At 50.9% G+C, this 24,538-nt stretch overlaps 1 long non-coding RNA gene across 3 annotated transcripts in view; it reads right to left on the bottom strand.

Annotated features, from left to right (window-relative positions):
- LOC144771575 (uncharacterized) overlaps positions 1-24,538 on the bottom strand; it is a 186,473-nt gene that overhangs the window by 146,938 nt on the left and 14,997 nt on the right. For all 3 annotated transcript variants that reach the window (XR_013599362.1, XR_013599363.1, XR_013599361.1), the window contains exon 2: positions 5,033-5,169. This is a non-coding gene — a long non-coding RNA (uncharacterized LOC144771575). The remainder of the gene's footprint in view (positions 1-5,032; positions 5,170-24,538) is intronic.

Genomic DNA, 24,538 nt, shown 5'->3' with positions numbered 1-24,538 from the left:
TGTTGCGGATCCAGGGATAGGCGATGCTCAGTTATCGCTATCTCTTTTTCCAGAACTGACGTTGCCCTTAAAATGAATTGGCCTAGCGTCCCCACCACGCTACTGCCATTCAGTGCACCTATCCTCCCCCTTATTCATCGTGATTTTGGTATCAGAGCCCACCCAGTCACTATAGACACAAGCCACCAGTTTTTAGAGGGATGTATAAACGGTATTTAACAAACTAACCTTACAGTAGAGTCTGATTCAGAAGGGGGGCCTGGCCTGGCCTCGTCCGGTCTCAAATGGGCCCACCCTTGACCTGGGCTTTGCCTGGTGCGTGCCCACGTGCGTCCCGCGAAGCGGGAACGGTGAGGGGCTATGTATTCCCCGCAAGCAGGCTTAGGTGTGGGCAAAGTCCTCTGACTCCCTGGGACTTGCAGTCTCGATCTCTGTTGCGTCCTCCTCACATGGACGAAGTGGCTCCCGCTAAGCGGGAGTGGCAAGGGGCTATGTAATACACGCAAGCAGGCTCAGGTGTGGGCAAAGTCCTCTGGCCCCCTGGGACTTGCAGTCTCGATCTCTGTTACATCGTCCTCACACGGACGAAGCAGCTTCCGCGAAGCTGGAGCGGCGAGGGGCTATGTAATCCCCGCAAGTTGGCTCAGGCGTGGGCAAAGTCCTCTGGCCCCCTGGGACTTGCAGTCTTGGTCTCTGTTGAGTCCTCCTCACACGGACAAAGCGGCTCCTGTGAAGCGGCAGCGGCGACAGGCCATGTAATCCCCCAAGTAGGCTCAGGTGTGGGCAAAGTCCTCTGGCCCCCTGGGACTTGCAGTGTCAATCTCCGTTGCGTCCTCCTCACACGGACAATGCTTCCCACGAGGGGCTATGTAATCCCCACAATAGGCTCAGGTGTGGTCAAAGTCCTCTGGCCCCCTGGGACTTGCAGTCTCGATCTCTGTTGCGTCTTCCTCACACGGACAAAGCGGCTCCCACGAAGTGGGATCCACGAGGGGCTATGTAATCCCCGCAAGCAGGCTCAGGTGTGGGCAAAGTCCTCTGGCCCCCTGGGACTGGCAGTCTCAATCTCTGTTGCGTCCTCCTCACATGGACGAAGCAGCTCTATATGTATATTTGTCGAATTACACACATGAAATAACACATAAAATATCTACATATACATAATACAAAAATCATATACATATAAATTTAACATACATAAACCATCATACAATATCTTCTACCAAACAAACAGAATCCTTGTTACCCTAATTTCTTAAGGGGCTGCGAAAAAACAATTTTTTCACCAACTATGGTTCACAACCCATATCAGAAAGATAGCCCTTGCACCTGCACCAATCAAGGGAATAATATGTCTCAACCCCTTTCTATATTAAGTGATGCTGTATAGTTCCTTTTATTATGAATCACATTGATAAGGGCTTCTCTAATCTGTCTGGTCGATGCCTTTCAGCCCGTTTTGTCTGGGTCTCATCAGGACTTGGGGCACAAAGGAAACTTCCGCAATACACCAATAGTGTTCCATCAATCGGGACACAATAAACAGCACAGGGAACACAAAACTGCAATGTAGGGAGCAATTTTTCAAATGCGTGGCTGGTCGAATAGGCACACTCTCCCAAATCCTTAGTTGAAGTGGTTGAGGGCGACTCTCCCGTTATCTAATTTTCACCTTGGGGAGATCGAGTAAGTAGATTCAATGAATAAGGGTCCTCTCTGGTCGAATTGTTTGAGCGCCAAGCAGTGCATCACAGATATAGAAGATCCCACACCAGGTTAGAATAATATAGCCTGATTTACTTAATAAAACAAGACCAGAACAACCAACATCCAATCAGTAGATTAGGAGATATTGAATTTTAAAGTGTTTAGGTAAAATAGTGCCAAAAGGCTTAAAGCTCGAACTGGAGATATCTGGTCATGGTGGACCAGGGCAAAGTCACAAGTTCAGGCCAACCACAGCTGACCCTTTTAGGCCGCTGAACAGAGTACCTTAATTCCTGGTTTGTTGAACGTTGCATGCATTTGAGATGTGATGAGTCGGTGGTGCGAGGTCCTGGTTGTGGCGACATCGAGGGTCCTGTCAACAAGGGCTCATGATGAGAAGTTCGTAGTCGGGATTCGTCTCACAGTCGGGGCGATGCGCCCTTTTTGAGGAGCTGTGAGGCTGCAATGCGTGGTCGGCGTCATCATTGAGGTTGTCGTCTACGAGAAATGCGAAAACCTGCACCGAGGATGCATCGCACAGCAGCGGTTCTAAAGGTGATACAGGCTGTGGTGGTGATGATGTGTGTTTTTGCAACGGGTCCAATGCACAGTAGAGGAGATGCTTTGGTTTCCCTGGATCCACTGGGGTGGGCAAGGCACCTTAGGCCCACGTCCAAGGGTCCAGTGCTGGGGTGGCACCATTTGGCAGGGTAGACTCACAGACGCCAGGTGCAGATACAAGTGGTTGAAAGCTTGTTATGTCCCTGAGGCTTCAGATCAGGAGGTCAGCCTGGGTTCTGGGTTCAAGAGACGCACACCCACTCCTCTTCACCCAGGCAAGAGTGCAGCAGGCAGCAGGCAGCAGATCAGCACAGCAAAGCAGGAGTCCAGCAGAGTGACAGTTGTTCAGTGGCACAGCAGTCCTTATTCCTAGCAGAGTATCCATATATCCAGAAGTATACTGAAGTGGTGAGGTCTAAGGTCCATTATTTATACCCAGATTGTATACCCAGTAAGGCAGAGAGAAGCTTCTAGAGGCATGCATTTGAAGTGTGCAGATACCCTGCACCCCCATGAAAGCAGCCCTTATCACTAACTTTCGTCTCACCCCAGAGAGATACTGCTTAAGGATTAGGGACAATCGGAAACTGACTGACCACTCGGGTAGATTTTCTGGATTTCTTTAGTAAGGCACTGAATGGTTGGTTGAAGGGCAGCAAAGTTAGCAGTTATGAGGGGATGCATGACCTAATTGTGAGGGAGCATATGCTAAAAAAACTGTTTTACAGAGTCGACCTGGGTGACTGCCTGCTTCCTGACCAAGTGAACTTACAAATAAGGCATGCTACTGGGTTAGTATCAGGGTGTCTGAGAAGGTACCTGAAAGTGATTCTGAGGAGAGTGGTTCAGGCTCCTCCCAACAGAGTGAGGGGGAGGTACACAGTGACACAGACAAGTCCCAGAATATTGTGGGGGGGAGGGTTCCCAAGCACCTTGTGACAATAGTAGAGGCACTCTGGGGAGTGGTGGGCCAAGGTGCCCCGTTTCCTTCCCCAGTGCTTTGATGGCTTCCACAAGCAAAGCCAACTTGTCTGTAACAAAACACCATCCACTGGTGGGAACTCCACAGTGTCAGGAGAGCTGGAAGAGGTGGGCACCCATGGAGCTCTAAAGATCCGTTTTCCTAGGGGTACTACTCCCAACTGTAGGGTACAGAGGCCCAGATGTAATACTAGGGAGAGGAAATGGTACAGACTGAGATGAGTTCCTCCTAGAAGAAAAGGAGACATCCTCTGGCTGAAAAGTGTGCTCCTAGCAAACAGGCATGTTAGCGCCAAGATCTTGCTGCTTGTGCCAATTGCCAATGGAAAGCTCTGGTGAACCTGACTCTTCCTGCTACAGCCACCACGAACGATGACCAGCAACATGAGAGCTGAACTTCACGCTACAGTCCACAGTGACTGCCAATGTCAATCTCAAGCAATGACCATCTGCGATCCCTGACATGATCTTCCCGCTACCGTGGTGACCATATGTGACAACCAACATGATCCTCGCACTACAACCTATCTGTGATACTCTCCCTGCTCCTCGTGACTTCCTCCAACGTAGACTGGACTACTCACACCAGAATTTGAGAAGATAACTTTTTTAGCAGGTGTTGTTTTATTGCTTCTAAAAAATGCTTGTGCTACTCATGTATACTGATTTTTGCCTCGGCCCCTCACCATGGGGGCTTGTCTGTGTATATTACAAACTGTTCAATAAACAAATAAAAACAATTGAAAACTTTTTCAGCAGGACTACCCTGGTCCCTGCATCTGGCCCCAGCTCGATCATATTCAACCTGAACTTGTCACTTTTATCTGGTGTCGCTACTCTACTCTATTTTTCTAAATTGGTATGGGAATTTTCATGTGTTGTGCTTTCACTTTAATGCTCTTTGTGTGCTGTCTAAATACTTTACATGTTGGCTATAAGTTAAGCCTGACTACTTTTGTGCCAATCTAGCAGAGGGTTTAGCACAGGTTAGTTTAGTGACTGTTTGTGGTTCACCCTGACAAGTATTGTTACTTTTGCTTGAGAAGGGCTCACAGAACCCCCCCCCCTTCACCCCCCTCACTAAGCCAACAACCCAAATTCTCACAAGGTGGTATAAGAACACCTGACAAACAACAGCTGCTGGAGTTCTTACACAGATGACCTTTTGATAATCTAGACTGGAGCATATGAAGAATTATACAAATTCTACTAACAAATGAAAATGGCTACAATGTAAAAAATAAACATAACTAGAACTATACTGTCTTTGATTATAACGACACAGTACATAACAGGATTTCCCAAAAAGAAATAGCATGTAATGTCGTTCTACATGTTGAAAGTGCCCCTCCCCACATTTTTGTTAGATACACTTCCACTAATTTAAAACATATCATTAACTCTGATAAATGCACAGAGTGCAGTCAATCAAAACCACTGTTGCAATGTTTTACCCATGAATTATACCCTCAATAGAGACATTATGGCAGCAGACTACTTCTTGCATCAGCTTCCCCGTTCATCAATCACACAGTACCAATGGCTTTCAAGATAAAGGCTACGACTAGACAGAGTTTGGTGATGACACTGTTTTTTTAGTTTTTTTAAATGCTTTGCAATTATTAAAAGAGGTGTATAAGCACCTTAATCTGTGTCTTGGGCACGCTGTGGTGAACCACATTTTGAGGACTATCTAGCAAAATATTACAGAAGTGCACCCTACTCATCGACATGTGAATGTCATGAACTTGTACACATCGTATGACTAAGAAATGATTCTCACCATTGTTCTGCTCCATGCAAGGGTCCTCCTCTGCAGTGCCATTATCTGGAAGGTTGTCGTCCTGCATACCAAAGAGGACTTCCTGTGTATGTCCAGCACCAGAATTTCTCCCAAAGTTTGTGACTCTTCCAGACCCACTGTTCAGAAGAATCTCATTAGTAAAAATAGCTTATTGCATTGCTTACATAGGTCAAAAGTAAGCTACGACCCAATCCTCACAACAGTTTCAAAGGATTGAGCTCAAAGGTTACTCTATGCATATTCTATTACTGCAGCCATGTGTGAGAACAGAAGGCATGTCCACTTGTTGTATCAGCCTAAAGCAGACAATGGTGTCAAAGGATGGTATGTGTGGACTGAGGTATGGACCACATATCATCGCTGTCTAAATACACTGAGGAACTACAAACAAACATGGGACAAAAGGGAAGTATGAAGTCACTAGTTGGTTGTAACCATGCAGGCTACGACCTTTGGGTATTGGCCCACCTCAAGGAGCTGGATTTCAGGGGAGTACAGGGGTAAAGTCCCTATGTGTGTTTGTGCATCCCCTTTAAATTGGCACATTGTGCAACATGTAAGAAGCAACGATGATATTGCACACGTCTTGAAGGAAATGCAGTTGCTTCACCTGCACATGTGAAGTGCAACTCAAGTATCACAAATATACACTCTATGATGTCTCTTGCCTCTGGGGGGCGTGGCTTGAACGCCGATGAGGACGGTTGCGTGAGCAGAGCTCCACGCCGACCTCACAGATTATCCTGCACGGAGGGCCGGACTGGCTCTCCTGTGACTCGGGGGGAGGGCTCTACCGGGTGCGGGGACCTGCACTGCCCACGATTAAGAGCTTTGTTGCCGCCTGACACTGAGCCACGGCACTCGGAGGTGGGTGACCCGATCTGGATAGGCAGAAATGGCTGCCATTTCCGCAGTTGGAACTGCGAGGAGAACCCGGAAGGGGGTGTAGACTGAGGCCCAGGAGTGGTGAGGACTTTCGCTCTTCGGGAACTGCTGTGCCGGGCGTCCGCAGTGGGAGTCTGCACCCCCATAAGCTAGAAGGAAACTGTGGCGGTGGCTGGCGGCGCAACCCCTGGGGGGTCCCGGGAGTGCCCGACCGCAGAGGATCAACGAGTTGCCGATGGAAGAGAGGCGGGGAGGACCGCGCTCTGCCTGGCGACCTGGCGTAACGGGCCGAGTGAGGATATCAGCTCCGGCGGCCCATGACCGGTGGTTACACTGATACTGGGGGCGAGACGGGCCTCTACGCTCGTCAGAGGAGAGTGCGATAATATGCTTCCTAGCTGCTTGGCCGCAAATGGTGATCTAGGACTGGCTGCTGTGAGGCCCTGCTCTGCCCTGCAGGCAGAGACAAGTGGCGAGGACTGCGGCACAGCAATGGAAGCCCCTGATCTCGTGAGCTCGAGGCGACGTGGTGCCGCCCGCAACTTGGACAGTGAACAAGAGTTTGGACTTGCTGGACGCCCCAGCCTGAGTGGGCTACTGCAATGGCGATGCTTGGGAGCTGAGCGCTGAACTCTGAGACTGAGTGTGGAGACTATGAGCAGCGCGGCTACCCGGCTGGCAGCACAAGAGTAGCCTGAAGTATTGTGTGGTGCCCTGGGACTGGGGACATGCTCGGCTGGGTGTGCCGTGGTGTTTGAGGGAGCGGCAACACTGCTAGGCAGGAGTGGTTAGCCCCTATGACTTGAAGCGACCGCTAACCCCGGATCGGAGTAATTGCTCAGGGGTTGATTGCTGGGTCCTTTTTTCACGTGGCGATGGGATCCGTGAACTGGAGAGCTACACTGGGCTACCTCGAGCGTGGGGAATTGCTGACAAGGCTGCTGTGGTCCTGTTGGGCCTGCTGCTCCCTCGTTTGGCTGTTGGAGGTTTCGCCTTAAGAGTGGTCTGCCCAGCTGGGTCACCTACTGGAAGCGGGGACGGGTGTGGAACCCACAGGAGCGTTGTGGACAGTTTGGGCTGGTAGCTAGGAGAACCTGTACCCCCGTTTGGTCGGGGGACCAGCGTCACCAGACTATTGAAGGTGTTGGACAGTGAGACCAGGGCTGAGGACCAGGTAGACTGACTCCCAAGGCAAAACCACAAGGCTGGCGGGGAGGGCACCCCCAGAACCAGAGGATGATGCGGTAGAGCAGCGGAAGCGAGACGTTGTTGGCCCGCCTCCGGAGGGGCTGATGCAACAACTATCACAGACACAAAGGAGGCTCTCCAACAGGACATTGCTCAAGTGTCGCTTTGGCTGGGACTCCTACGGGCGGATCATGGGAAGCTGGTTGACAGAGTGAAGCAAGCTGAGGCCACCCACGAGGTTTTAGAACTGGCTCAGAAGGCAATGGATGTCCAGATGGGAGAGGTCACTCGCAGGCTCCAAGTGCTGGAAAGGAGGGACGAAGATGCCAAAGGGCGTAACAGACGGAACAACATAAGGGTAGTCAGCCTTCCGGAAGGCGTGGAAGGAGACAGCATGATTGACTACCTAGAACAGTGGCTGCGTACCGAGGTTGCACGAGAGGGCTTGACGTCATTCTACACCCTGAAGAGGGCGCACAGGGTGCCTGCCTGTCCTTGATGCCTGGGAGACCGCCCAGGCCTGTGGTGGCCCGCTCCCTCCATTACAAAGACAGGGACCTACTGCTCCAGAAAGCACGGAACGCAGGCCCCTATAGAGTGGACAATAATAATGTGTCACTGTTCCCAGATTATACTTTTGATGTACAATGCCATCGTGCCTCATTTCTGGCGGTTATGAAGGCCCTCCAAGACGAGGGCATTCAATACTCCTTGATGTTCCTGGTGTACCTGCGAGTGACCCTGGATGGCAAAACATTCCTCCATAATGACCCTGATGAGGCGTGGAGCTGGTTGAAAACCTACCGGGCGGGGACGGACAGAGCGGGGGGCACTGGAGGGCTGACAACAGAGGCACCGTGACCGTGCAGTACAAGGCGTACCAGAAGACGGCATCCTGAGACACAGAAACCCTCCACGACACAAATGGAAAGGGACGACCGCTCGGTCCCCCCGAACGTATGGATGGGGGCCCGAACCTCCCGGGAAGCCATTTTGGGCGGGGTGGGCGTGGCCTGACTGGTATGCCCAAAGCGGCGTAGCCGAAGCGCGCCTTCCCCCGCCCGAGAGGGGTTGTCCTAGACACCTCGAAGGAAGACCACGCCCAGTAGGCGTATCAGGGACGGGTACACGCCCTCCCGCAGAAGGATAAAGGAGCGGGAATCCAGAAGATCGTCCTCTTGTTCCTCGGATCGGAAGGCTGCACCCACTCGTTGCTCGGGAGCCCTCGACGGAACAAGCAGCAATTTTGAACGTGGTAATCCTGTTTTTATCTTTCAGTTTCGACACAGATTTCAGGACCTCGTGGATCGACCAAAGGCGGAGGACTCGAAACCATGCCTAGCAAGCAAGCAGGAAAGGGTTCCGAGATGGAGAAGATGTTACGCCTGTTGTCGAACCGGATGGCGTGTATGGACCGAAAGCTCGGTCAAGTCCAATCGCTCGGTAGAAGTTTGGCGGAGGTAAAGAAGCAATTGGCTACAATGAACGACCCAGGTCAGCCAAAAAAGGTAATAGGCCCGGCCTTGCCGGGAGTGGTTCCCGGGTTAAGAGGGAAGCGGGTCAAAGAAAGGGCAGTCTCGGGGGGGGTCCCGGCACCAGTGGTGCCGCCCATCGCTCCCCTAGTACCGGCTGGTAACCCGGTTCAGGAACCAGTTTTAGGCCAGCCTATCCCAGTGGTGATCACCTCGACCAAGGATGATGAAATGCCCCCTGAATTGGCCGCTCAGTTGACCGCATGGCTTAAAACAAAGGTGGGGGGCACAGCGACCCCGGGAGATCCGGCCGAAGAGGCCAGAGTGTTAATGAAGCAGTTGCGGCAATCGAGAGATGTCGCGAAAGCGAGTGTTCATCTTGTTCCCCCACAGGTGGCGCCAGGAGTACCAGCAGCTGGTCAAGAGAAGGTGGCGGCAACAATAGCCGATCCGGGTAAGCTCGCATTGCCAATGGTGGGGGAGGGCTCGATACCCTCTAGGCGAGAGAAGGTTGCACAGCACGTTCCCTTGGCCACGAAAGAGTTAATATGGGGAGACAAGTATGTCAACATGTTTTCATTGTTAACAGACCATCGTGAGATGGAGTATGCTAAAACGCAGAAAGATTTGTGGCACCCTAGTGTATGGCGCGCCAAGATGGCCGAGTTCAGGGTGGAAGAGACAGTGACGAACTGGGTTAAGGCCTTCTCTATATTTACCGCAGTTATGGGGGAACGTAAACCTGATGTTATGACTGAGTTGGTTTGCTATCAGAATCGCATTATGGATTTTTATTCAATGTATGAGGGGGAAGAATGGAAAGGCTATGACATGAAGTTCCGTAAAGCAAAGGAATATGATGCTTCTCTGTCTTGGGATTGTTTGGACTCGGTGTCATGGCACAAGCAACTCCTGCCAGGGGCGACAGGTACGTCCTCGCCAGGCGGGAGCGGGTCCGGAGTTGTCCGCCAAAAGCCCGGGGTGCCCTTTCGAGCAGGCACAGGTGGGGGCTATCAGCCTAGAGTTGGCGGGAAGGGCGGACAAGGAGGGGTCTGTTGGGGCTTCAATCGAGGCAATTGTAACAGACCACAGGGGACATGCAAGTTTAAGCATGTGTGTGCCGGCTGTGGGAATTCCTCACACCCGGAAAGTGCATGTAGATCAAAGAATGGCGGGACGGGTGGAAAAGGAGGACCTAAGCAGGAGTGAGGTGGACCTTTGTAACCGATTGCCTACACCAGTTGATCTAATGGTTATGATTCCGTGGTTAAACAAATACCCTGATCATGTGTCCGCTGGGGTGTTGAGGAAGGGATTCTTACATGGCTTCCACATCCCGGTGGGGGAAGTTCGGGGGAATTCCTTTTGTAGAAACCAGTTATCGGTACAGCACAACCCAAGCGTGGCAGAAAAGAAAATAGCAAAAGAAGTCAGTTTCGGACGAGTGGCTGGCCCCTTTTCCTGCCCGCCGTTGGCCGATTTCATATGTTCCCCGTTAAGGGTTGTCCCGAAGAAAGATCCGGGGGAGTTTAGACTCATACATAACCTTTCTGCTCCCAGGGGATCCTCGGTGAATGATGCCATAGACCCAGAAGTTTGTTCGGTACGATACGCATCGTTCGACGATGCCGTGGCCATGTTGAACCACCTAGGCCCTGGGGCGCTGATGGCGAAATGTGATATCGAATCAGCATTCCGGTTGCTTCCGGTGCACCCGCAGGATCAGCGCCTGCTAGGTTTTGCATTTCAGGGAAATTATTACATGGACAAATGCATTCCCATGGGTTGTTCCATTTCATGTGCATATTTTGAGATGTTTAGCTGTTTTTTGGAATGGGCATTTACAGAGGCCACAGGGCATAGACATGTTATGCATTATCTGGATGATTTTCTGTTTTTGGGGGCAGCCGATGATATGAATTGCGCACAGGCGCTGTACGATTTCTGCATCCTCATGAATGAATTCGGTGTCCCATTGGCACCAGGTAAGACGGTTGGACCATCTACTTCACTGGAGTTTCTGGGTATTGAGCTCGATTCTGTGGAGGGGTGTTTCCGACTACCAGTAGACAAAGTGACCAAGTTCCGGGCTTCCTTGAGGCAATGCCTGGGTGGAGAGAAAGTGACCCTGCACCAGTTACAACGAACAGTGGGTCAGCTTAATTTTGCCTTAAGGGTGATTCCTATGGCCCGCCCGTTTTCGCGCTCTATCGCGCAGGCTATGGGTGGTCTCAAAGAGGCTCACCACCGTACGAGACTGTCTGGAGAGGTTCGCCAGGATATGCATATTTGGTTGGCATTTCTGGCGGACTTCAACGGTCGAGTCGTCTGGAGCTCCCCGCCAGAGTCTTCGGAGGAATTGGGTCTATGGACCGACTCGGCAGGGAGCGTGGGTTTTGGCGCCATCTTGGGTGATCGATGGTCGGCACAAACATGGCCAACATGGTGGCACTCCGACGGCCTCACAGGTAACATTGGGTTCCTGGAGTTATTCCCCATCTGGGTTGCTCTGATGACATGGGCCGATGACTTCAGGGGCCGCTCAGTGGTGTTTTGGTCCGACAATATGACTGTCGTAGATTGCATTAACCGACAGGCAGCACGCTGCAAAATGATGTTGAGATTGTTGAAAGAGATTGTGCTGCTGTGCATGAGATTGAATGTACTGTTCAGGGCGAAACATGTGCCAGGTGTACTGAATCATGCGGCTGATGCACTCTCTCGTTCACGTATGCAGGCATTCAGGGGTTATCTGGAAACCATCAGGATAACGGAGCAAGTAGCACTATAGAGTGCAGCGCGCTCACAGGAGCTCGCACAAGGGAATTTTAAAATCGCTGATTTTTTGTTTATTTAGTTGTGTATTGTTGCCGCTTTTAGGCTTTTAATTAACCACCCACTTACTTGCACCATAATCGTTCTGTCACCGCGTTTGGAGCGGGTCCTTCTCCCGGTAGGCAGCACTGCGGCGGCCATCTTGGGTTGGGGGGGGCGGCTCAGAGAAGCTGCGCACGGTCTAGTCGTCGCAAGGACGCTAGACCGGTATTTAAAACGGGCCATGCTGACGCGCAGCGGGCACGCGCTGCGGGCTCGCCGGAGCAGCGCCGGAGTCCGCGCACGAACGGGCGCAGGGGCTGGGACGGCTGGTCATCGTCGTATATACTCCCCAGAGGTGCTTAAATCCTTGAATAGAGGTGAACACATGGTGGACCAGGCGGTCCTGCTGTTGCTTAAAAAGAACAGTATTTTCCGGAATGTTGGGGTTACATCTGCCCTGAATAAACATCCTATCTTAAAAATAGCTAGCCTTAATACCCGCTCGCTGCACTGCCATCATCTGGAGGTATATAATATGCTTCAGGACAGTGACATCGATGTCCTGACTCTTTCGGAGACCTGGACGGATGAGAACTCGCTGCCGGATATCATTGCCGCTGTTCCAAGCGGATATGACATAATGTGGCACAACCGCCCAGGGGGCTCACGGGGGGGTGGGGTAGCTATTTTGTACAGGAAGACCATGACAGTCGAAAAGATACTAACTGAGACGATTGATCTAGCCGATCTCCTCGGGGTAAAGGTCACCGTACACAATGTGTGTTGGGTGATCTTGTCTGTCTATCGCCCACCGAAGGCAACCCCTACCTTCTTTGACCTATTCTGTCCTATTATATCTGACTTTAGGTCAAGATATACAAAAATCTTGGTTACAGGGGATTTTAATCTACATTGGGATAAGCCCAACTGGGACTCACCCATGCGCCAGTTAGACACATTAATGTCCGCACTGGGCTTTACACAGATTGTGGATGTTCCAACGCATGTAAAAGGCCACACTCTCGACCTTATGTGGACCACCAATGCCACTCTAACATTCAGTGAGGCAGCGCCCTGTGTCTGGTCGGATCATTGTTTGGTCTCGTGTGAGCTCCCACTTAACAATGGGGCCGTTTGTCACTCACATGGGTTTAGAAAAACCAGGAAATGGACTGAAGTCAATTTGATGTCTTTGACTGAGGCACATCTGGAACCTCCCCAGGTTTTAGAGTTGGATTGTAATCTGGACCGAGAATACTCTGATTTAACAAGATGTATGACTCGGGCCATCGATCAGATAGCGCCAGTGAGAACACAGCAAATCAAGGGCTCAGGGAAAGCTCTCTGGTTCACTCCGCTCTTAAGGGAAACCAAAACAAAGTTAAGGAGATTAGAAAGGCTGTGGAGGAAATCCAAGCAGGATATAGATAGGAATATCTATAAGGCCTCCCTCCACCAATACAAAAAACTCATGATTCAAGCTAAAGCGGACTATCTTGAGTCGCGCCTAAGCAAGGCCACTAATATCCAGAAAGAAACCTTTAAAATATTGGCTGAGCTGAGTAAGAAGCCTGACAATGTTAAGGCCCCTTTTGACTGTAACACCTTCCAGACCTACTTCTTGGAGAAGGTGAAGATCATTTTCCAGGAGATAGAGAAGGTGGCGGCAACAGGGACTGCCATTGCCTTAACATCTAATAAGGCAAGCGATTGTTCTCTTGAAGTGTTCCCAGAGATGGATACACTAATCTTGGCACAGCTGATGGGTAAAATTAAATCTGGTTCCCCAGCTGATCCATGTCCACCTGAGATCTTTCGCATTGCGCGTCCCCTACTAGAGGAGTATATCATCTCTCTCCTCAACAGATCGCTAGACATGGGATATCTGCCGAGTGAACTTAAGGAGGCGCGGGTAAGACCCTTATTGAAAAAACTGGGGTCGGACCCCGCTGTGTTGAAGAACTACAGACCCATCTCCCAGCTGCCCTTTCTCTCAAAAATCCTTGAGCAACACGTTCTTCAGTCCCTGTCCTGCTATCTGGAATCTCACCACCTACTCCATGATAGACAGGCAGGTTTTCGAGCCCATCACAGCACCGAGTTGGTGATGCTCTCGGTGCTGGACGAACTAAGAGGTAGGGCTGACTGTAAGAAAGCGAGCGCCCTGATTTTATTAGATTTATCAGCGGCGTTCGATACTGTCAGCCACACCCTGCTCTTGGATAGATTGAAGAGCTTTGGGATTAAGGGTTCGGCGTTTCAGTGGTTGGAATCCTTCCTTACAGGAAGGACCCAAAGGATACAACTGGGGGATGAAACATCTGAGGTGGGGATCTTAGAGTGTGGAGTACCGCAGGGGTCGGCCCTGTCCCCGCTTCTATTTAACCTATACCTGCAACCACTGATCGCTGCGCTGGCTGCGATGGACTGTAAAGTCTTCAACTATGCGGACGATACGCAGCTGCTGCTAAGTATAAATGACACTACGGCTGCACAACTCCAATCCCAGAACATCTTGAGGTTCACGGTGCGATGGATGACGGATAACCTTTTAAAAGTCAATCCTGACAAAACTGAGATCTTGGTTATACCATCCACTCTCTCACCTTGGAGTGACCTCTACTGGCCTATGGAGTTGGGCCCTGCCCCAAAACCAAGCCTGGCTGTAAAAAGCTTGGGGATTAGGTTGGACGCTGACCTGTCGATGGCTCCTCAGATCGCGTCGGTGGTAGGCAGCTGTACTAACATCATTCGGCAACTGCGGAAGCTGTCCCCTATCCTTTCAGAGCCCATGATGCGATCAATAGTAACTGCCACTATCATTTCCAGAATCGATTATGGGAATGCCCTCTATCTTGGCCTACCGAAAACCCTTACTAATAGGCTCCAGGTCTTGATGAATGATGCTGCCCGATTGATCTTTAGACTCCCTAGGAGGTCTAAAGCCACTCCTTTATTACAAAGCCTACATTGGCTTCCAATTAAAGAGAGAGTGGAATTTAAGAGTCTGTGTATAGCTCATAAGGCTATTTATGGTAAGGCTCCGGCCTATATCAAGGAGCGCCTACAACTGTACTGCCCGGCGAGAACACTTCGGTCTTCGGACTCGCAGTTGTTGACCTGCTCTCGCTACAGGCTAGTGACGAAGGGAGGCAGAGCCTTCTCAGTATTGGTTCCCCAGTTGTGGAACAACTTGCCTGGAGGGCTGCGTGAGGAAGGAAACCTCTTAAGATTTCGAAAGACCTTGAAAACGCTATTGTTCAGGAGAAGCCTGAGCATGGCATAATCCAATGCTATTTTTTGCTTTGACCCTGTTATGTTATTGTCCTGTACCATCTTTTCCGGGCGCTTAGAGACCTGCAGGTGATTAGGCGCGGTATAAAATTAAAATAACAATAACAATAACAATAACAATAAAAGCAGACTTAGAGGCAGCACCATTCCCAGAAGCAATGTGGCTAATCGGTGCCTCGGATTACAAGACCTCGTGGCAGCGAGTCTAGCCCCCAGGACAAGGAAAGCATACGAAGGAGCATTTCGTTCTTATTGCACATATTTGGGTCCTGTGGGGAGTCTGCATTGGGGGCAGGAGGAATCCTTCCTGGGGTACCTGGTTGCACTACACAGGGAGGGCCAATCAGTGGCAACGGCCGGTAGGCATAGGGCCGCCATTTCATTCATGGCCCAGGTACACGGCATAAAAGACCCTACAGGTTCTTTTTTGGTGAGGAAAGCCCTTCGCGGCTGGCAGCGCCTTGAGGGTTGCAAGAGAGATACGAGGCACCCGATTGGCTTAGACAGACTGTCTCTGCTTTTAGCAAAGCTGGACGAGACGTGTTCCTCCCATTACGAAGCAGTTCTGTTCCGGGCAGCGTTCACATTGGCATTCCATGGGGCCATGAGGGTGAGCGAGCTTGTCGCAAGGAACAAGAGAGATATGGAGGGAGGTTTGTGCAGGGATCACATCCAGATAAGGGGTGATTCGATGGTAATCATGATAGCCGGGTCCAAGACCAACCAGGGGGCTATGGGAGATAGTGTGGTCGTACAGCGCAAGCGAGGGTCCCCCGTCTGCCCGTTGAAGTGTGTGGAAGACTATTTGGCGCTGAGAGCGGCCGCTTGGGGGGGGAGCTTGCTCCGACACAAGGATGGCACCCCACTGACGAGATTTCAGTTTCAGAGGGTGCTGGCACTGGCAATCGCTGACGCGGGCATGGACCCGTGCGATTTTGGGACCCACTCCTTTAGGATAGGGGCTGCTACTGAGGCTACAGCCAGGGGTCAGAGTGCCGAGGAAGTGAAACAATTGGGCCGTTGGTCCTCGAATTGCTTTAAGAGGTATGTGCGATTGCACATGTTGTAAGTGATCAATTGACATGCACTCACATTTCTGTCTTTTGTTTACTTTGCAGTTTCGCCGGCCTGCCATGCAGGGCGGAATTGGAGGTCGACCCTACATCAAGAGACCAGCGGTCAGAGATCACCGACTGGGGAGAGGATGGTATGGGTCGTGGGCCACTCATACGTGAGGCGCGCCGGTGACGTATTCAAGGAAGGTGACGCGATTCACGCACCTGGGGAATACGGGTTCAGAGTGGCTTTCCATGGGAAAGGTGGGCTCGTTTTTGACAAATTTGAGTCATTTTTCGAGGGACTTTTAGGGCGGCATAGGTCACCGCCATCTATAGTCATAGTACACCTGGGTGGCAACGATTTGGTGACACTGGGTAGACGAGTGTTACTTGAACGAATCTTGTCGGCTGTTAGCTGGTTGGCTAAAAGAGTCCCGGGGTGCACGATTGCCTGGTCCCACATGATTCCTAGAAGGAGGTGGCAAGGGGGCCTTTCGGTGTCAGCTCTGAACCATTCAGTTAAACGGGTCAATAATAAGATTAATAGACTGTTCCGTTCTGCACAGTTGCATGTCATTCCTCATGGGTGTATCCGGGGTGACCATATGTATCTGTACGATGGGGTTCACCTGTCCAGGGAGGGGAATGATTTACTAATAGGAGATTTGGTTGCATGGCTGAGAGGTTTGAGGAAGTATGACCTATAGGAGGAGTTGGGGGACCGGATAGTCGGTCAACTATCCGGTCTGTGGCGGTAAGGTCATGATCGGTGAGCAGGAATTTAAAGGTCCCTAGAGTGGGGCGCCACCCACAATGGATGGGAGCGCCCGGGGAAAGACGGCCATTGGCCCCTTCCACGGGGAGGCGGCAACCACTAAGGATGGGGCGCCTAGGGGGAGATGGCCATGGGCCCCTCCCAGGGGGGGAGGTGGTTAAATGCCCCTCCTGACTAATTTCCCGGGGGCCGGATATCCGCGACGGCGGATAGAGAGTATGGGGTGGGGGGGAGAGTCCACGCTGTCCTTCCTACAGAGACCTCATACGGGAACTCGGACGACCCTTAAGATGGCGTCGAGTAGAAAGGGGGCCCCTACCACGACAAGGGAAGTTACAGTTGGCAATGAGGGTAGAGCCCTCTGCGCATGCGCCGCTCACACGGTGAGGGCGGGAGTTTGTAGTAGGGATCTGACACCGGTTAAGACCTTGCCGTTGGCCCTTAATGCTAGGATGTACAATTTGAATTAGAGTGTATGCATTTTCAGGATGTTAGCCAAAAGTACATGACTGCATCGAAATGTAATAAATGTCAAATTGTACATAATGCATAATGATGAAACTTTTAATTTAATGTTTTAAATTTTGTTTCATATTTTAATAAATACGGCCGGGAGGGTGACTCCCTCCCGTCTTCCAAAAGTTCAACGATTGTCTGACTTCCCATCCTTGGGGATGTGTGTTGGGAGGGGGTGGCGGGCATCCCGGCCATATGGAAAGGGGCGACCGCTCGGTCCCCCCGAACGTATGGATGGGGGCCCGAACCTCCCGGGAAGCCATTTTGGGCGGGGTGGGCGTGGCCCGGCTGGTATGCCCAAAGCGGCGTAGCCGGAGCGCGCCTTCCCCCGCCCGAGAGGGGTTGTCCTAGACACCTCGAAGGAAGACCACGCCCAGTAGGCGTATCAGGGACGGGTACACGCCCTCCCGCAGAAGGATAAAGGAGCGGGAATCCAGAAGATCGTCCTCTTGTTCCTCGGATCGGAAGGCTGCACCCACTCGTTGCTCGTGAGCCCTCGACGGAACAAGCAGCAATTTTGACCCACCCACCAGCCCCTGATAGCAAATGTTTGGAGAAAATAAAGTTTTCTGAGTGATGAAAGTATAGGCCTTTCCTTTTCCTTGGTAGAGTGAATAAAGGAATGTTGAGAATGTAAATATGGTTTGCATTGGAGAAATTTCTTCTTGCAGGAATGATCAGTAATAACAGTAAGATGATGTGGAATTTTTCTTTTTAGTAGGTAAACAACTGTCGTATTTATTTGTCGGGCGGTAAGGTCATGATCGGTGAGCAGGAATTTAAAGGTCCCTAGAGTGGGGCGCCACCCACAATGGATGGGAGCGCCCGGGTTAAGACGGCCATTGGCCCCTTCCACGGGGAGGCGGCACCCACTAAGGATGGGGCGCCTAGGGGGAGATGGCCATGGGCGGTTAAATGCCCCTCCTGACTAATTTCCCGGGGGCCGGATATCCGCGACGGCGGATAGAGAGTATGGGGTGGGGGGGAGAGTCCACGCTGTCCTTCCTACAGAGACCTCATACGGGAACTCGGACGACCCTTAAGATGGCGTCGAGTAGAAAGGGGGCACCCACCACGACAAGGGAAGTTACAGTTGGCAATGAGGGTAGAGCCCTCTGCGCATGCGCCGCTCACACGGTGAGGGCGGGAGTTTGTAGTAGGGATCTGACACCGGTTAAGACCTTGCCGTTGGCCCTTAATGCTAGGATGTACAATTTGAATTAGAGTGTATGCATTTTCAGGATGTTAGCCAAAAGTACATGACTGCATCGAAATGTAATAAATGTCAAATTGTACATAATGCATAATGATGAAACTTTTAATTTAATGTTTTAAATTTTGTTTCATATTTTAATAAATACGGCCGGGAGGGTGACTCCCTCCCGTCTTCCAAAAGTTCAACGATTGTCCGACTTCCCATCCTTGGGGATGTGTGTTGGGAGGGGGTGGCGGGCATCCCGGCCAGACGGAGAGAGAGGTCAGCAGCCCTGCAGGCTGTGACAGAGATCTCACAGGTGAGTAGCACATTACTGCTGGAGGTGACTGACTCAGAAAAAGGAGTGGCAGCAACGGATTCTGATGGAACGGATGCGAGGAGCTTTAATCGGCCGCATGTCACACCAGGGATGGCGGACAACATCGTTGATGCCTGAACTTATGAGGTGTCTTCAGTAACTTGTAAGGGGGGGTCGATTGGTCCTGGTACTGTAGCCTTTAGATGGGGTGATTTGGAGAGACTCAGTGGTTAGGTGGGCTTGGGCGAGAAGTCATTTCCGCAGTGCAGCTGGTCGCCCGACTGGGGCCCTCCAGAGGGAGAGGGGAATTCCTTTTGTTATAGTGGGGTTTGGCGGTTGGACACAGTGAGGCTGCAGACCAGACGTTCTAGGTGATAGAGCTCCCCCCTTAGTTACACTCTTAGAGTGAATCCCTGGTAGCTACCAGAGGGACTGTTAGTGGGTAGTTTGGATGGGTGCTAGCTGTTTAGAGCCTGTTCTAGGGAGGGGAGGGGGGGAAGTTGGGGGATTGTTTTTGGTGTAGTTAGAGCCACCGGTGTGCCAATGCTGCAAGTGCAGTTATGGAACAAAGATAATCTGTGCAATGGGGACATCACTTGAGTTCAAATGTATTACATGGAATGTATGGGGGATGCATACGATGTTGAGATGCCGCAGGGTTCATGCTTATTTAGTGCATAGAGGGGTACAGATAGCTTTCCTCCAAGAAACTCATATGGACCGAGTTGAAGGTCAGGCATTGCAGCGCCGGTGGAGGGGACAGCTTTTTTATACAACGTATTCTGCTTTTGCTAGGGGTGCACTAGTTTGGGTGAGGACGGGGGTTCCCATCCAGCCGACTCAGCAGATTGTAGATCCTGAAGCTAGATTTGTGGCTGTTATGGGGAGGATGGATGGGAGAGACATGACTTTGTGCAGTGTGTATGCCCCTAATGTGGAACATAAAGCTTATTTTGCCTGATTATCAGGGAAACTGGTGTCATTCTTGACCGGTTCAGTGATCTTGGAGGGCGATTTCAACTCAGTCACAGATACTGAGATGGACAGGTCACATCCTCCGCTGCCCCAATCACCCATACATAAGCTCTCGAAACTCCAGAGAGATTGGCAGACCGAATGTGGGCTGATAGATACATGGTGGGCACAACATATGGGGGAGGGGGACTATTCTTATTACTCTACCCTGCATGACTTGCATGTGTGGCTGGACTCAGTGTTCCCCGGACGTTCATGTGCTGGTCTCCCATAGTGAGTACCTAGCGAAGACAATATCAGATCATAATCCGCTACTCTTGGCATTGAGATGGTCTCGGAGACGCCCGCAATCCCTACCTGGCGCTTACGCCCGGAGGCTTTGGAGGACCTGGTGTTCCGCACAGAGGTGCAGGAGGGCATAGAGCATTATTTTCTCGAGAATCAGGGAACGGCTTCGACTTCGGACCTAGAGTGGTATACCTTTAAGGTGGTGGTACTGGGTTTATGTATTGCTAAAACAGCAGAGTGCGGAAGATGCTTTTGCAGGATATAGAGAGGGAGGAACTGCGGCTGTGTCGGGCAGAGAGGGCCCATCCTGGGGACCTGGGAGCACAGGATGAAGTCTTTGCTGCAAGAGAAGGCGTGGCGAGGCATGTAGAGAGGTTGCCCTGCTTTGACTACAAAGAGTATTTGGTACGGGCACATGCAGAGAGGGACAAGGTGGGTTCCCTTCTGGCGTGGCTGGACATCGCGGCCTGAGGGGTTCTCCCATACTAGCCTTGACCACCCCAGAGGGTACACCGGAATATACCCAACAAGGGATTAATGAGATGTTCTTGACATTTTATACGGACCTGTACGAGAGTAAGTTGCGGAGAGCGTGTGATGGCTTGGATGAGTTTTTGGCCGAAGTACGACTGCCGCACCTTGAGACCGACCTGGGAGACGCGTTGGGGCAGGAGATCACAGTGAGGGAAATTCGTAGTGCAATAAAACATATGGCATGTAAGAAAACCCCAGGGGCAGACGGTCTACCGATGTATGTTGATATCCTGGCCCCCAAGTTGCTGGCGGTTTATCGGGGAGCCTGGGATCAGGGAAGATTGCCAGTTTCCACGCGCGAGGCTATCATTATCCCATTGCTGAAACCAGGCGAGGATTTGTTGTGTAGGTCAGCTTAATACCCGCTATCAATGATCAATATTAACAACTGACTACAAGATTTTGAGTAGGATACTTGTGACTCGGCTTCTTCCCCATATGACACAACTGGTTCATCCTGACCAGGCGGGCTTTATCCCAAAGCGTAATACCGCGACTAAAATACAGCGCCTTTTGCGTATTTTGAGAGAGACCATAGTGAGACCCCGGCTGCGGTGGTTCTCTCAGTTGACATTTAAATCGTTCAGAATTGTGGACTCCTTCATAGGGTGGACGGAGCTCCTTTATAAGTCGGCGACGGCTGGAGTGCGGACGGGCGTGATGATCCCATCAGCCTGCCGGGTAGAGCGGGGCATGCGACAGGGGTGCCCGCTCTCTCCGTTGTTGTTTGCCTTGGCCATCGAGCCTCTGGCCTCCCATGCCCGGCTGGGGAGGCATTATCCTGGTTTATACCTCCATGGGGATTTGCAGTTTATCTCCCTCTATGCGGATGATTTGTTAATCTTTCTCGCAAATACAGATACGGCTTTGGAGGGCGAACAACACTTGCTCAATGTGTTTGGGCGGTACTCGGGGCTGAATGTGAACAGGGCTAAGACTTGCTTGTTTACGGCGGCCCTGGCTGTGCTGAACCCTTCGCAGGTGGCAGGCATCCACTGGGAACCCCACTGTTTGCCTTACTTGGGCATACCCCTGAGGATTTGCTGGAGGGTAATTTGGGTCGGGCCATACGCCGACTTAGGGGCAGTTTTGAGTTTTGGAGTACATCACCAATATTGGTAGCGGGTCGGGTGGCGCTCCTGAAGATGGTGGCGCTCCCGCGTTTGTTGTATTATTTTCGGACCTTGCAAATCTGGGTGCTGGGATCCATCTTCTGACAACTCCGCTCTATGGCTGTAGGGTTTATCTGGGGGTCAGGCAGACAGAGGGTTGCTATGGCTACAATGACGGGCCCGAGAGATGATGGGGGTATAGCGGTGCTGGACTTTGAGTGGTACTATTTAGCACCACAGTTGCAATGGCACACTCAAGCTGTAGCTCGGGAGAATTCCGGGGCCCGGATGGCCCTGAAGGGCGGTGGATCCCCCGCTATATCTTGTCCTTTATAGTGCTTCAGCAGAAGATGAGTCTTGAACCGCTCACTGCTGAAGAGAGGACGCTACGGCTGTGCTGTAATCGGAGCCAATGCCGAGCTGGATTAACTCGCCCGTATGCTCCGGAGATACCACTGGGTATGTGCACGGCCTTCGCACATGGTGGGGATTGGGCGGCACTGGCCAATTGGGAAGAGTTGGGATACAAGTTCCAGGAGACCTCTACAAAAATGAAACCCTTTTGACATTCCAGACCCCTCAACATAAATACGATCTCCCACGAGAGGATTATTTGCTGCACTCAGCGCTTGTTTCGGCAATACAGCGATATTGGGGGACGGGCCTGTCAGAACCGCAGACCACAATGGGGTGCCAATATGTGGTAATGGCAGCGGGAACTGTTAAGGCCATAACGTGCCTTTACAGGCGCATGCTGACTGAGGCTCTGGAACCGTTGCGCACGTTGCAGGGGAAGTGGGAGGTGGACCTCGGCAGGGAAATCCCTGACAAAACATAGGCTCAGTTGGTTAGAAGAGCCTGGAAGAGCACGAGAAATGCTCGATTTCAATTGATAAAATTCCGTGTCCTGAATAGGGCGTACTTGACACCACCCAAGCTTAACCAATATTTCAATGGGGCGGCCGCTCAGTGCCCGAGATGTAGATTGGAGGGAGCCGACTTTCGACATATGATGTGGGGATGTACGAGTTTAGGAACATATTGGACAGACGTGTTGGAACTGCTGTGTAGTATAACTGATCGTACGATTGAACTAGATCTGGGTACTTGTTTACTGCACTGGTTCCTTCATACCGCTAAAGCAAAAGTAACAAGTACATTTATAGACCTGGGCCTTGTATTAGCCAAGAGGGAAATCACACTGCATTCGAAATCAGCGAGGGGACGAGGAGTGCGGAGATGGCGGGGGGAATTACTCAAGCGGGCATGGATTGAAGGTACACTTAGGTTACAACAGGCCCTTCGCACCAAAAATGACAAAGCGCAAGAGGCGGCAAGGGCATGGGAGGCCTTAGTTGCAACACTGCAGGCTCCAGAAATAGGTTCGGAGGAGGGATCGGACGTTGAGGGCCAAAGGGATCCAACTGGCATTGTGGCGCAAGGAGAATGAAGCAAGGTACGATAAGTGGGACGAATAGTGATCTCCAATGCAAATGTATGCCTTGTACTGCATTACTGTTGTTCAATATTGCTATTGTACTACATTCTGATGCAACCTAATTGTTTATGAACCATCCTAGGGAGGCACACCAGTGGAGGGAGGGAGGTGGGCGGGGATCACAGTAAGAAGTGGCTTGAAATATATTATGCTGTCATTTATACATTTGATATTGCAATGCTGCATTAGATGTTGGGTTGTTTGAAAACCAATAAAAAAATAGTATGGAGTAAGATTTACCCCCACTTATCTCTTCCCCCATTTTAAGGTTTCCAGCTAGGGAACTGAATAAAGTGTATTTTTTCTACTAGCCAGGACATTTTTTTACTTTTTATCATCCTCACTTTCCCTATCACTCACACAAAATTCACCACACACATAGTCTTTTCACACCAAAAAATGTGCTCCCACGTAGTCGTAGGTCGCAGCACGCCCCGCCCCGTAGAGGCACGGGAAGACCCCCATGATGAGGTATGACACTATGGGATTCATAGTGTGTGAGGGGTATTTTAAAAACACATAGTGCTTCTCTCTAAACATTTTTAGAGAAGCGCTCTGGTGGGAGATTCACAGGGTGACCTCCCGCAGGAGTCCCCCTTCCGATGCCATTCTGCAGGCGAAAAGGGCCTGGGGAGCACTGGTAAGTTGCAATAGAACCCTACTGGATTCCCCAGTCCTGAGTGCTGTGTCCTGAGCAACGAACAGCGTTGATTTTGGCAGTCAGCAGCTAATGGCCATGGACACGCGTGCTGTCTCTCAAGATGGCGGAGGAGGACTGTGACAAGCGGCGAGCAAGACCCATCTGGACAAAATGTTTGTTGATAAAAGAGGCCCTGAGCCTCAAACTAGAGGCAGGAGCGATGGAGTAGTGAGAGTGCCCCCCAGGAGTGCCTGGAGGTCAGACGCAGCGACTTAGAGGTCGGGATCCAGTGGCACTGCTGGTGCTTGAGCCCGGCGGAAGACCTGATTACGTGGCATGGATACAGCAGCCCTGAGCATCCTCCCCCTTCCCACAGCTAAATTGTAATTGATTGCAGCAAGAACAATTTGACTTTATCATCAAATGGACATGATAAAAGCAAAAGGACAAATGCAGGTCAGTCAGTCAGTCATTAAAACCTTATTTGGGTTATTACAACCATAAAAGTACACACAATACATTTATAAAAATGTATAAAAACACAAAATATGTAAAATGTATAAAATTGCAATTCAGTCCTTTCCGGGAGGAAACCCCAATAGCTTTATTATTAAACAGTATCCTCCTAGGATGTTAAAATCACAAGGGTGAACATGAGAAAACATATGTGACCAGGCCTTCCAAACATAATACATACATTAAAGTGCAATCTCGTTACCATACGCCTATACCTCTGTACTCTGGAGAAACCCCCTGACTCGACTCATGTATTTCCCCAAAGCGCAAGCTATATCCAGATTTACCATCCCCACCAGGAGATCTGCAGCTTGCTTTCTATTCATAATCCTATAATTTTTGAATAGCGGGCCTAAAATCTCCTTACGTATATCAAGGGTCATCCAACAGTCTAATAAAATAT

This window comes from Lissotriton helveticus, chromosome 8 (assembly GCF_964261635.1).
Source record: "Lissotriton helveticus chromosome 8, aLisHel1.1, whole genome shotgun sequence".
Lineage (NCBI taxonomy): Eukaryota > Metazoa > Chordata > Amphibia > Caudata > Salamandridae > Lissotriton > Lissotriton helveticus.
The sequence above is the reverse complement of the archived record's forward strand: the minus strand, read 5'-3'. Positions and strand labels throughout refer to the sequence as shown.